The sequence below is a fragment of the Hordeum vulgare genome, chromosome 1H (genome assembly GCF_904849725.1).
Source record: "Hordeum vulgare subsp. vulgare chromosome 1H, MorexV3_pseudomolecules_assembly, whole genome shotgun sequence".
NCBI classification, from domain to species: Eukaryota; Viridiplantae; Streptophyta; class Magnoliopsida; order Poales; family Poaceae; genus Hordeum; species Hordeum vulgare.
The window spans coordinates 130,574,781-130,586,934 of NC_058518.1; positions in this window are offsets into that span (position 1 = coordinate 130,574,781).

Sequence of the window (12,154 nt, forward strand, 5' to 3'; positions counted from 1 at the left end):
GCCCCGGATGGGATCTTGCAGAGACAGAAGCTTGCGGCGGCGGAAAAGTACTTTCGATGATATCTTGATTTTTTCTGGAATTATTGGGAATATATAGGCGAAAGACCTAGGGCAGAGGTGGCCCAGGTAGCCCACAAGCCTGGGAGGCGCGGCCCCCCTGGCCACGGCTAGGGGGCTTGTGGGGTCCCTGGTGGCCCCGTGCCTTGGTTCTCAAGTTTGTCGATCTTCTTCTGTTTCGGAAAAAAAAAATTGGAAGTTTCGTTCCGTTTGGACTCCGTTCAAAATCCTCCTGTGAAAGGGGTCAAAAACACGGAAAAAACAGGAACTTGCACTTGGCACTGAGTTAATAAGTTAGTCCCAAAAAGATATAAAAGGCATAAAAAACATCCAAAGTTTGACAGGATAATAGAATGAAACCATCAAAAATTATAGATACGCTGGAGACGTATCAGCGAGTAGGTGATAGCAGGAAGAAGCATTTTCCCCTTTAGTGCAAAGGGGCAGGGATGTACCGGGGTTCCCAAGGCATGTCCCAAAGGTTTCCTTTTTGGTGCAACAAGGCCATCGCCGACCGCCAACATGACATACGTCATCCCTGGACCCATCCCTGCAGCGCTGGCAGCCACTTTGCTGGCGAAGACCACCTTTGGGCAGGGGAGCATGTTGCCCTGTTCCCCTTCAAAATTGGTCGCTGTAGGAACCCTTCCCGCTGAAACGATAAGGGAAGAGGACCACGGTCGCTGCTATATAGAGAGAGAGTAGGTTACTTCGTAGAGGGGGACCCGATTCATTCGTTTGCCCACCAGCACCACACAAAGGCCACCCAGCGTCCGGAGTCCATCGAACGTTGTACTAGTTCATCCCCCAACCTCCACGAGAGGCAATCCACCAAAGCAAGAGTAGGGTATTAAGCTTCTCAGAGGCCCGAACCTGGGTAAACTGTCGTGTTCTGTGACTTCCTCACCATCGAGTGAGTTGTCTGCCATCCCCGGCGAGTAGTGAGTTAGGTGGGGCGAGCCTATGAGAGATCTTTGTACACGCCCCTGAGTTCGAATCTTTAGGGTTTTGCGGAGCCTGTAATCCGACAGGGTGCCTCAGCACTCATTGGACTGCATACATCAAAATGTATTATTTCCAATAAGTCACTTGATCGTTCCATCTCACTAGAATACGATGTCTTCAGTCATCTTGCCCATGTGGCACGGTTTGCATGTCTCAAGTGATTCTAAATCAAGTGAGTCCAAAAGATCCATCTGCATGGAGTTTCTTCATGCGTTTACAACAATAGGCATGGTTCACATGTCTCAAACGATTCAAAAAAGAGTGAGTCCAAATATCCATCATCATGGAACATCTTCATGCGTTTTATACCAATAGGACTTAAGCAGCAGTGCCACAAGTAAGTGGTACTATCATTACTACTTTGTATCTTTTAGCATCCGTATTATGAACGTGTGTATCACTACGATCGAGATTCAATAAACCATTCATATTAGTTGCATGACCACTTAAAGTATTATTCAAGTAAACAGAGTAACCATTATTCGATTTAAATGAATAACTGTGTTGCAATAAACACGATCCAATCATGTTCATGCCCAACGCGAACACCAAACAACATTTAGGTTTATCACTAATCCCGAAGGTAGAGGGAGCGTGCGATGGTGATCACATCAACCTTGAAAACACTTTATACACACATCGTCACATCGCCTTTAGCTAGTCTCCGTTTATTTCATAGCTTTTTATTTCGAGTTACTAACATTTAGCAACTGAACTAGTATCTAATACCCATGTGATACTAGGAGTAGTAGTAAAGCACACATCAGTAACACGTATATCGAATATACTTCTGTTAACGTTGCCAGCCTTCTTGTCTACCAAGTGTCTAGGGCAGTTCCACCTCAGTGATCATTACCCACATCATACAAGCACTTAGTCTCGGGTTTGGGTTCAACCTTGGGTTTATTCATTGGAGTGACAATTGATTTGTCATTCTCGGAGTTTCCCTTCATTCCCTTTACCCTTCTTGAAACTAGTGGTTTTACTAACCATCAACACTTGATGCTCCTTCTTGATTTCTACCTTCGCAGTGTCAAACATCGCGAATAACTGAGGGATCGTCATCTCCATCCTTGATATGCTATAGTTCATCACGAAGCTCAGTAGCTTGGTGGCAGTGACATTGGAGAACTATCATGTATCTTCATCTCCATGCTAAACCCTAACATCTTATATGTAGCTTGGTGGCAGTGACTTTGAAGCTCGCGAATAACTCACGGATCGTCATCTCCATCCTAAACCCTAACATCTTATATGTTCCGTGACATTCAAAACGTTTTGGACCCTCAGTTATAAGCCATAAAGCATGACACACTGAACTATCATGTAGTCATGAAAACGTGTATGTCAAATGTTCGCAACATCCACAAACGACGCTTGGGGTAGCACACCGAGTGGTGCATTAAGGACATAAGCCTTTGATATGTCTCAAACGTATCTATAATTTTTGATGGTTTCACGTTGTTATCTTTTCAACTTTGGATGTTTTGTTTACCTTTTGTATCTTTTTCGGGACTAACTTATTAACTCAGTGCCAAGTGGCAGTTCCTGTTTTTCTGAGTTTTTGACTCTTTTCAGATCTGATTTTGGAACGGAGTCCAAACGGAATAAAATCCCTGAAATGGATTTTTCGAGAACGGAAGAAGATCAGGAGGCTTGAGGGCCAAGAAAGTGGGCCCACAAGGGGCCCACAAGCCCTGTTGCCGCGGCCAGGGGGGAGGCCGCAGCAACCAAGCTTGTGGCCCCCCTGGCGTTCCACTGCCCTAGGTCTTTGGCCTATAAATTCCCTAAAAATCCAGAAAAAATCAGGACATCCACGAAAACACTTTTCCGCCGCCGCAAGCTTTCGTTTCCGCGAGATATCATTTGGAGACCCTTCCCGGTGCCCTGCTGGAGGGGACTTTGCAGGTTGAGGGCTTCATCATCAACATCATCCCCCCTCCAATGACTCGTGAGTAGTTCACTTCAGACCTACGAGTCTGTAGTTAGTATCTAGATGGCTTCTTCTCTCTCTTGGATCTTCAATACAAAGTTCTCCATGATCTTCATGGAGATCTATCCGATGTAATCCTCTTTCGCGGTGTGTTTGTCGAGATCCGATGAATTGTGGATTTCTGACCAGATTATCTATGATATATATATTTGAGTCTTTGTTGATTTCTTATATGCATGATTTGATATCCTTGTAAGTCTCTCCGAGTCTTGGGTTTTGTTTGGCCAACTAGATCTATGATTCTTGCAATGGGAGAAGTGCTTGGTTTTGGGTTCATACCGTGTGGTGACCTTTCCCAGTGACAGAAAGGGCAGCAAGGCACGCATCATGTTGTTGCCATCAAGGGTAACAAGATGGGGTTTTATCATAGATATGAGATTGTCCATCTACATCATGTCATCTTGCTTAAGGCGTTACTCTGTTCTTTTGTACTTAATACACTAGATGCATGTTTGATAGCGGTCGACGTGTGGAGTAATAGTAGTAGATGCAGAAAGTATCGGTCTACTTGTTTTGGACGTGATGCCTATAGATATAATCATTGCCTTAGATAACGTCACGACTTTGTGCGGTTCTATCAATTGCTTGACAGTAATTCGTTCACCCACCGTCTACTTGCTTTCATGAGAGAAGCCACTAGTGAACACTACGGCCCCTGGGTCTATTCACACCTATGGTTTCCACTTTTGCTTTTACTTTGCTTTGTTTCTTTGTTGCTTTCAGTTCTCACTTGGCAAACAATCTATAAGGGATTGACAACCCCTTCATAGCATTGGGTGCAAGCTCTTTGTGTTTGTGTAGGTACTTGTGATATTCCTTCACTGGATCGATATCTTGGTTCTCAAAACTGAGGGAAATACTTACCGTCGTTGTGCTACATCACCCTTTCCGCTTCGAGGGAACACAAACGCAAGGCTCCAAGGCCACGGGGGAATCCTTTGCATATTTGCCAAGGAAGTCCCTAAAGGCGTAGCCGTAGCAGAAGGATACCTGGTGCCGTTGCTGAGGAGTATAAAGACAAGAATAGTCTCCCGTCAGCACGCTTGTTTCTGGCGCCGTTGGAAGGTCTTTTGTTGTAGTACCAGAAGTATTTCTGGCGCTGTTGCCGGGGAAGGAGAGATCTACCCAAGTAGGTCTAACAAACTCATCTCTTGCATTTACTTTTTTTCCAGTTGCCTCTCGTTTTCCTCTCCCCCACTTCACATTTGCCGTTTTCTTTTGCCTTTTGCCTTTTCGTTGTCTTCCTTTACCGTTCTCTTTTGCCCGCTTCACTCGCTTTCTTCCAGCTCGTTCTTGTGTGGGATAGTCCATCAATGGCTAGACCCACTACTCCAAACGATACCCCTGAGAACGAAGTTCTCAATTTCAGGCAGAATGAGGAAGAAAATTTAAAGGACGCTTGGTACAGGATTTGCAATGCTCAAAGTAGATCCACTCGTAAGCAATCCACTACCGTCCTTCTTCACAGTTTTTATGTTGGAATCTCTCCTTGGAATAGATATATTCTTGATACCATTGTAGGCGGGAATTTTTAGGGGAGCCATACTGTTGACTCTATGGAGCTATCATGAATTTGGTAGGCTCATCCCCGCTCATGGTTAATGGAACTACCTTAACCTTGGAACACGTGATGCAAAGGCTTGACGCTATTGAAAACAAAATTGCCATAGTTGAACTTATTGAGGGTTTGGAAAGAAAGATCCACAATCAAATTACTCAGTACGGATCCAAAGTGGAAAGTATTTTAAAAAAATTAAGGGAGAGGAACCTATAGTTAATGATTCTTCTAGAATTGGCAAACTAGAGGATGTCATAAACAACTTGGGTTTCGCTTTTGCCGCTTTGCAAAATACTCCAAATCTCACTCTCAAAAAGACCGTCAAGTCTGTTTTTGTTCCTCAAGATAGTGGTGAGTCATCCAATAAAGATGAAGATCTTAAGATGATAAATGATCACACTACTTATGGTTTGAGCACCAAGGATGATTATACGTGATTCCATCACCTTATGCCTAGCTAAGGGCGTTAAACAATAGCGCTTGTTGGGAGGCAACCCAACGACTCTATCCTTTTTCTTTCTGTTTTGTGTTTTCCACACTTTCATAATTCTGTTATGATTGTGTTTTTTGTGTTTCTTTTTGCGTTTGTGCCAAGCAAAACCGTTATGATTAGTCTTGGGGATGATCGTTTGGTCATGCTGGAAAAGACAGAAACTTTCTGCTCACGAAAAGAATTTTCATTTTTTTCTGTAAGAGCTTTTGAGTTGATTCTTTTTGCTACTGATTTCTACGAAAATTCTTCAGACTGTCGCAATTTTTCAGAATTATTTAAGAACCATAAGTATAAAAGTATACAGATTGCTAAGACTGGTCTGCTGTTAACAGATTGTGTTTTTGTTGTGTTGGTTGCTTATTTTGATGAAACTATGGATAGTATCGGGGGGTATTAGCCATGGAAGATTGAAAATAAAGTAACCCAACACCAACATAAGTAGAATTTAACTTTGCTACAGTACCTAAGGAAGTGGTGGTTTGCTTTCTTATACTAATGTTATCACGAGTTTCTGTTTAAGTTTCGTGTTGTGAAGTTTTCAAGTTTTGGGTGAAGTTCTTATGGACAAAAAGATAAAGAGTGGCAAGAGTTCAAGCTTGGGGATGCCCAAGGCACCCCAAGTTGATTCAAAGATTCCATAAAAGCCTCAGCTTGGGGATGCCCCGGGAAGGCATCCCCTCTTTCGTCTTCAATCCATCGGTAACGTTACTTGGGGCTATATTTTTATTCACCACATGTTATGTGTTTTGCTTGGAGCGTCTTGTATCGTAGGAGTCTTTTATTTTTGTTGTGTCGCAATCATCCTTGCTTCACACCTAGATATAGATACATGCACTCACCATGATTTTCTCGAGCTTCACTTATATCCTTTGGTAGACAATTCAGCTCACATGTGCTTCACTTATATCTTTTGAGCTAGTTGATTTTTGCTCTATGTGCTTCACTTATATCTTTTAGAGCACGGCGGTGCGTGGCTTGGTAGTTGATCTATGCTATGAAAGTAGTCTCAAAAGGGGTAGTTATCCAAAGGGATACGAAAACTTCCACCTTCATGTGCATTGAATAGTTAGAGAAGTTTGATTCATCTCAACTAGTTTTGAGTTGTGGTTATGGTAATATTGAAGTTATATTAGTAAGGTGTTGTGGATCTAGAAATACTTGTGTTGAAGTTAGTGATTCCCGTAGCATGCACGTATGGTGAACCGCTATGTGATGAAGTCTGAGCATGATTAGTCTATTGATTGTCATCCTTTGTGTGGCGGTCGGGATCGCATGATGGTTTTTACCTACCAACCCTTCCCCTAGGAGTATGCATTGAATGCTTTGTTTCGATTACTACTAAAACTTTTGAAACAAGTATATGAGTTCTTCATGACTAATGTTGAGTCCATAGTTTTGATGCACTTTCACCTTCCACCATCCCTATCTTCTTTAGTTCCGTGCAACTTTCGTCGGTGCACGAAACCCACCATAAGCCTCCCTCAAAACAGCCACCATACCTACCTACTATGGCTTTTTCAAAGTCATTCCGAGATATATTGCCATGCAACTACCACCATGACATGTGCCACCACGTCTACATTGCCATTGCATGATCGTAAGATAGCTAGCATGATGTTTCCATTAATGTCTATGCCATGCTAGATCATTGTCACGGTACACTACCGAAGGCATTCAATATAGAGTCATCGTTGCTCTAAGTTTTGAGTTGTAAGTGTGATGATCATCATTGATGGAGCATTGTCCCATGTGAGGAAATAAAAGAGGCCAAAGATGCCCACCAAAATAAAAATAAATAAATAAAGAGGCCAAAGAGCCCATCCAAAAAAATGAGAGAAAAAGAGAGAAGGGACAATGCTACCACCTTTCCACACTTGTGCGTATTAAGCACCATGATCTTCATGATTGAGAGTCTCTCGTTTTGTCACCACCATATAGCTAGTGGGAAATTTTCATTATATAACTTGGCTTGTGTATTCCAATGATACGCTTCCTCAAATTTGCCTTAGGTCTTCGTGAGCAAGCAAGTTGGATGCACACCCACTAGTTTTCTTTAAGAGATTTCACATACTCTTAGCTCTAGTGCATCATTTGTATGGCAATCCCTACTCATTCACATTGATATCTATTGATGAGCATCTCCACAGCTCATTGATATGCCTAGTTAATGTGACCATCTTCTCCTTGTTTTTCTTGCAACCTCCACCACACTCCACACCACTTATAGTGCTAAAACCATGGCTCACGCTCATGTATTGTGTGAGAGTTGAAAAAGTTTGAGAAAGTAAAGGTGTGAAAACAATTACTTGGCCAATACCAGGGTTGTGCATGATTTAAATACATTGTGCAATGATGATAGAGCATAGCCAGACTATATGATTTTGTAGGGATAACTTTCTTTTGGCCTTGTTATTTTGAAAGTTCATGACTACCTTGCTAGTTTGCTTGAATTATTATTGTTTCCACGTCAATAGAAAACTATTGTTTTGAATCTAATGGATCTGAACATTCGCGTCACATAAGAGGAGTTACAAAGGACATCTATGCTAGGTAGCATGAAAGCATCAAAAATTCATTCTTTATCACTTCCCTACTCGAGGGCGAGCAGGAGTTAAGCTTGGGGATGCTTGATACGTCTCAAACGTATCTATAATTTTTGATGGTTTCATGCTGTTATCTTGTCAACTTTGGATGTTTTGTTTACCTTTTATACATTTTTTGGGACTAACTTATTAACTTAGTGCCAAGTGCCAGTTTGTGTTTTTTCTGTGTTTTTGACTCTTTTCAGATCTGATTTTGGAACGGAGTCCAAACGGAATAAAATCCCCGAAATGAATTTTTCCAAAACGGAAGAAGATCGGGAGGCTTGAGGGCCAAGCAAGTGGGCCCATAGGGGGCCCACAAGACCTGTTGCCACGGCCAGGGGGGAGGCCGCGCCAACCAAGCTTGTGGCCCCCCTGGCGCTCCACTGCCCTAGGTCTTTGGCCTACAATTTCCCTAAAAATCCAGAAAAAATCAGGGCATCCACGAAAACACTTTTCCGCCGCCGCAAGGTTCCGTTTCCGCGAGATCTCACGTGGAGACCCTTCCCGGTGCCCTGCCGGAGGGGACTTTGGAGTTGGAGGGCTTCTTCATCAACATCATCGACCCTCCAATGACTCGTGAGTAGTTCACTTCAGACCTACGAGTCCGTAGTTAGTAGCTAGATGGCTTCTTCTCTCTCTTGGATCTTCAATACAAAGTTCTCCATGATCTTCATGGAGATCTATCCGATGTAATCCTCTTTGGCGGTGTGTTTGTCGAGATCCGATGAATTGTGGATTTGTGATCAGATTATCTATGATATATATTTGAGTCTTTGCTGATTTCTTATATGCATGATTTTATATCCTTGTAAGTCTCTCTGAGTCTTGGGTTTTGTTTGGCCAACTAGATCTATGATTCTTGCAATGGGAGAAGTGCTTGGTTTTGGGTTCATACCGTGTGGTGACCTTTCCTAGTGATAGAAAGGGAAGCAAGGCACGCATCGTGTTGTTGCCATCAAGGGTAACAAGATGGGCTTTTATCGTAGATATGAGATTGTCCATCTACATCATGTCATCTTGCTTAAGGCATTACTCTCTTCTTTTGGACTTAATACACTAGATGCATGCTGGATAGCGGTCGACGTGTGGAGTAATAGTAGTAGATGCAGAAAGTATCGGTCTACTTGTTTTGGATGTGATGCCTATAGATATAATCATTGCCTTAGATAATGTCACGACTTTGCGCGGTTCTATCAATTGCTCGACAGTAATTCGTTCACCCACGGTCTACTTGCTTTCATGAGAGAAGCCACTAGTGAACACTACGGCCCCCGGGTCTATTCACACCTATCGTTTCCACTTTCGCTTTTACTTTGCTTTGTTTCTTTGTTGCTTTTAGTTCTCACTTGGCAAACAATCTATAAGGGATTGACAACCCCTTCATAGCGTTGGGTGCAACCTCTTTGTGCTTGTGCAGGTACTTGTGATATTCCTTCACTGGATCGATACCTTGGTTCTCAAAACTGAGGGAAATACTTACCGCCGTTGTGCTACATCACCCTTTCCGCTTTGAGGGAACACGAACGCAAGGCTCCAAGGCCACGGGGGAATCCTTTGCATATTTGGCAAGGAAGTCCCTAAAGGCATAGCCGTAGCAGAAGGATTCCTGGTGTCGTTGCTGAGGAGTATCAAGACAAGAATAGTCTCATGTCAGCACACTTGTTTCTGCCGCCGTTGGAAGGTCTTTTGTTGCAGTAGCAGCCTTCTGTACAGAAATGAGGATAATCCTCAGTTTACGAACCGAGTCCGCATACTTGCTATTATCATCTTTCAACTTAGTTTTCTCTAGGAACATATCAAAAATACAGGGGAGCTACATCGCAAGCTAATCATCTACAACATATTTTTCAAAGACATTTTGATTATGTTCGTGATAATGAGTTCAGTTAATCATATTACTTAAGAACTCTCACTCAAATTGACATCCCTCTGGTCATTCGAGTGGTACATGTTCCAAATTCACCAACCCATGTCCGATCATCACGTGACATGAGGTGGTTTCAATGGTGAACATCTCCATGTTGATCATATCTACTATATCACTCATGTTCGACCTTTCGGTCTCGTGTGTTCCGAGACCATGTCTGTACATGCTAGGCTCATCAAGTTTAACCCGACTGTTTCATGTGTGCAAAATTGTCTAGCGCCCATTTTATGTGAACGTGGAGTCTATCACACCCGATCATCACATGGAGTCTCGAAACGATGAACTGTCGGAACAATGACCCGGGGAGATATGATATGCAAATCATAAGTGACATGATATGGCCACGAACTTGTGCTTTTTGATCTCCATCTTCAAAGCACCGGCATGATCTCCATTGTCACCGGCACTACACCATAATCTCCATCATTGTGTTTCCATCAAGGTTGTCATGCCTACCATGCTTGTACTACTATTGCTACCATTGAGCGATAAAGTAAAGCATTACATAGCGCTTAATGATTGACATGTAGGTCATACAATAATTAAACACAACCTTATGGCTCCTGCCGGTTACCGTAGCATCGACATACAAGCTGATATTAACTATTAAAACATGATCATCTCATACATCAAATATATATCAGCATGTCTTTGGCCATATCATATCACAACATACCCTGCAAAACAAGTTAGACGTCCTCTAATTTGTTCTTGCATGTTTTACGTTGCTTCTATGGGTATCTAGCAAGAACGCTTCTTACCTATGCAAAACCACAACGGTGATATGCAAGTTGCTATTTAACCTTCTACAAGGACCACCTATGTCGAATCCGATTCGACAAAAGTAGGAGATACAGACACCCGCCAGCCATCTTTATGCAACAAGTTGTATGTCAGTCGATGGAACCGGTCTCTCGTGCGTGGACGAGTAAGGTTGGTCCGGGCCACTTCATCCAACAATACCACCGAATCAAGAAAAGACTAAGGAGGGAACAAATCTGAATATCAACACCCACAAACTCCTTTGTGTTCTAGTCGAGATGTCATCTACGCATAGACCTAGCTCATGATGCCACTGTTGGGGAACGTCGCATGGAAAACAAAAAAAATTCCTATGCACAACAAGATCAATCTATGGAGACTAACATCTACGAGAGGGGGAGTGCATATACATACCCTTGTAGATCGCTAAGTGGAAGCGTATATAACACAGTTGATGTAGTCGAACGTCTTCGCGATCCAAATCCCAATCTGTCCCGCGATCCCATCACGATCCGTCCCGATCTATTGCCGAACGGACGGCACCTCCGCATTCATAACACCTACATCTCGATGACGTTCTCCACCTCCTTGATCCAACAAGCGAGGACGGATAAGTAGGTGAGTTCTCTAGCAACGCGACGGCGTGACGGTGGTGGTGTAGCTGTCCCGGCAGGGCTACGCCTAGCGCTATCGAAACCGCGAACGGTGGAGAAAACAATCTAGGGAGAGAGAGGGGTTCCAAGGGCTTCATGTGTCCTCTTGGGGCGCCCCCTCCTCTCTATATATAGGTGGAGGGGCCTGGGTAACAGCCCCTCCAAGCCCTAGGGCACAGCCAAGGGGGGGAGGTGGAATCCTAGTCCCCTTCCATCCCTTCCATACAAAGGTGGAGTTTCCACCTTTCCCAACTGGATGGGCCTTGAGGGACTTGTGCGCTTGGCCCAATAAGGCCACGACATCTCCCCTTAGCCCATGCAAACCCTTGGGACATGGTAGAACCCTTGGTGGAGTTCTGGATTCCTCCGAAAGTTTTTCGGAACCTTCTAGAAGCTTCCAGGTACAATACCGGAAAACCTGAAACTTTTCCGGTAGCGAAAATATGACTTCCCATATATAGATATTTACCTACGTACCATTCCGAAGCTCCTCGTGATGTCCATGATCTCATCCGGGACTCTAAAAAACTTTCGATTACCATCACACATAACTCATTAATACCAAATTGTCACTGAACCTTAAGTGTGTAGACCCTGTGGGTTCGAGAACTATGCAAACATGATCGAGACACTCTCTGGCCAATAACCAATAGCGAGACCTGGATGCCCATATTGGCTCCTACATATTCTATGAAGATCTTTATCGGTCGAACCACGATGTCAAGGATTCAATCAATCCCATATATTGTTCCCTTTGTCCATCGATATGTTACTTGCCCGAGATTCGATCATCAGTATCTCTATACCTAGGTCAATCTCGTTATCGGCAAGTTTCTTTACTCATGACGTAATACAAGATACCATGACTAACTCCTTAGTCACATTGCTTGCAAGCCCATTGTGATGTTGTATTACCGAGTGGGCCAAGAGATACCTCTTCGTCATATGGAATGACAAATCCCAGTCTTGATTCACGCCAATCGAACAGAAACCTTCGGAGATACCTGTAGATCACCTTTATAGTCACCCCGTTATGTTGTGAAGTTTGATACACACAAGGAATTCCTCCGGTGCCCGAGAGTTGCATGATCTCATGGTCATAGAAACAGATAGTTGACATG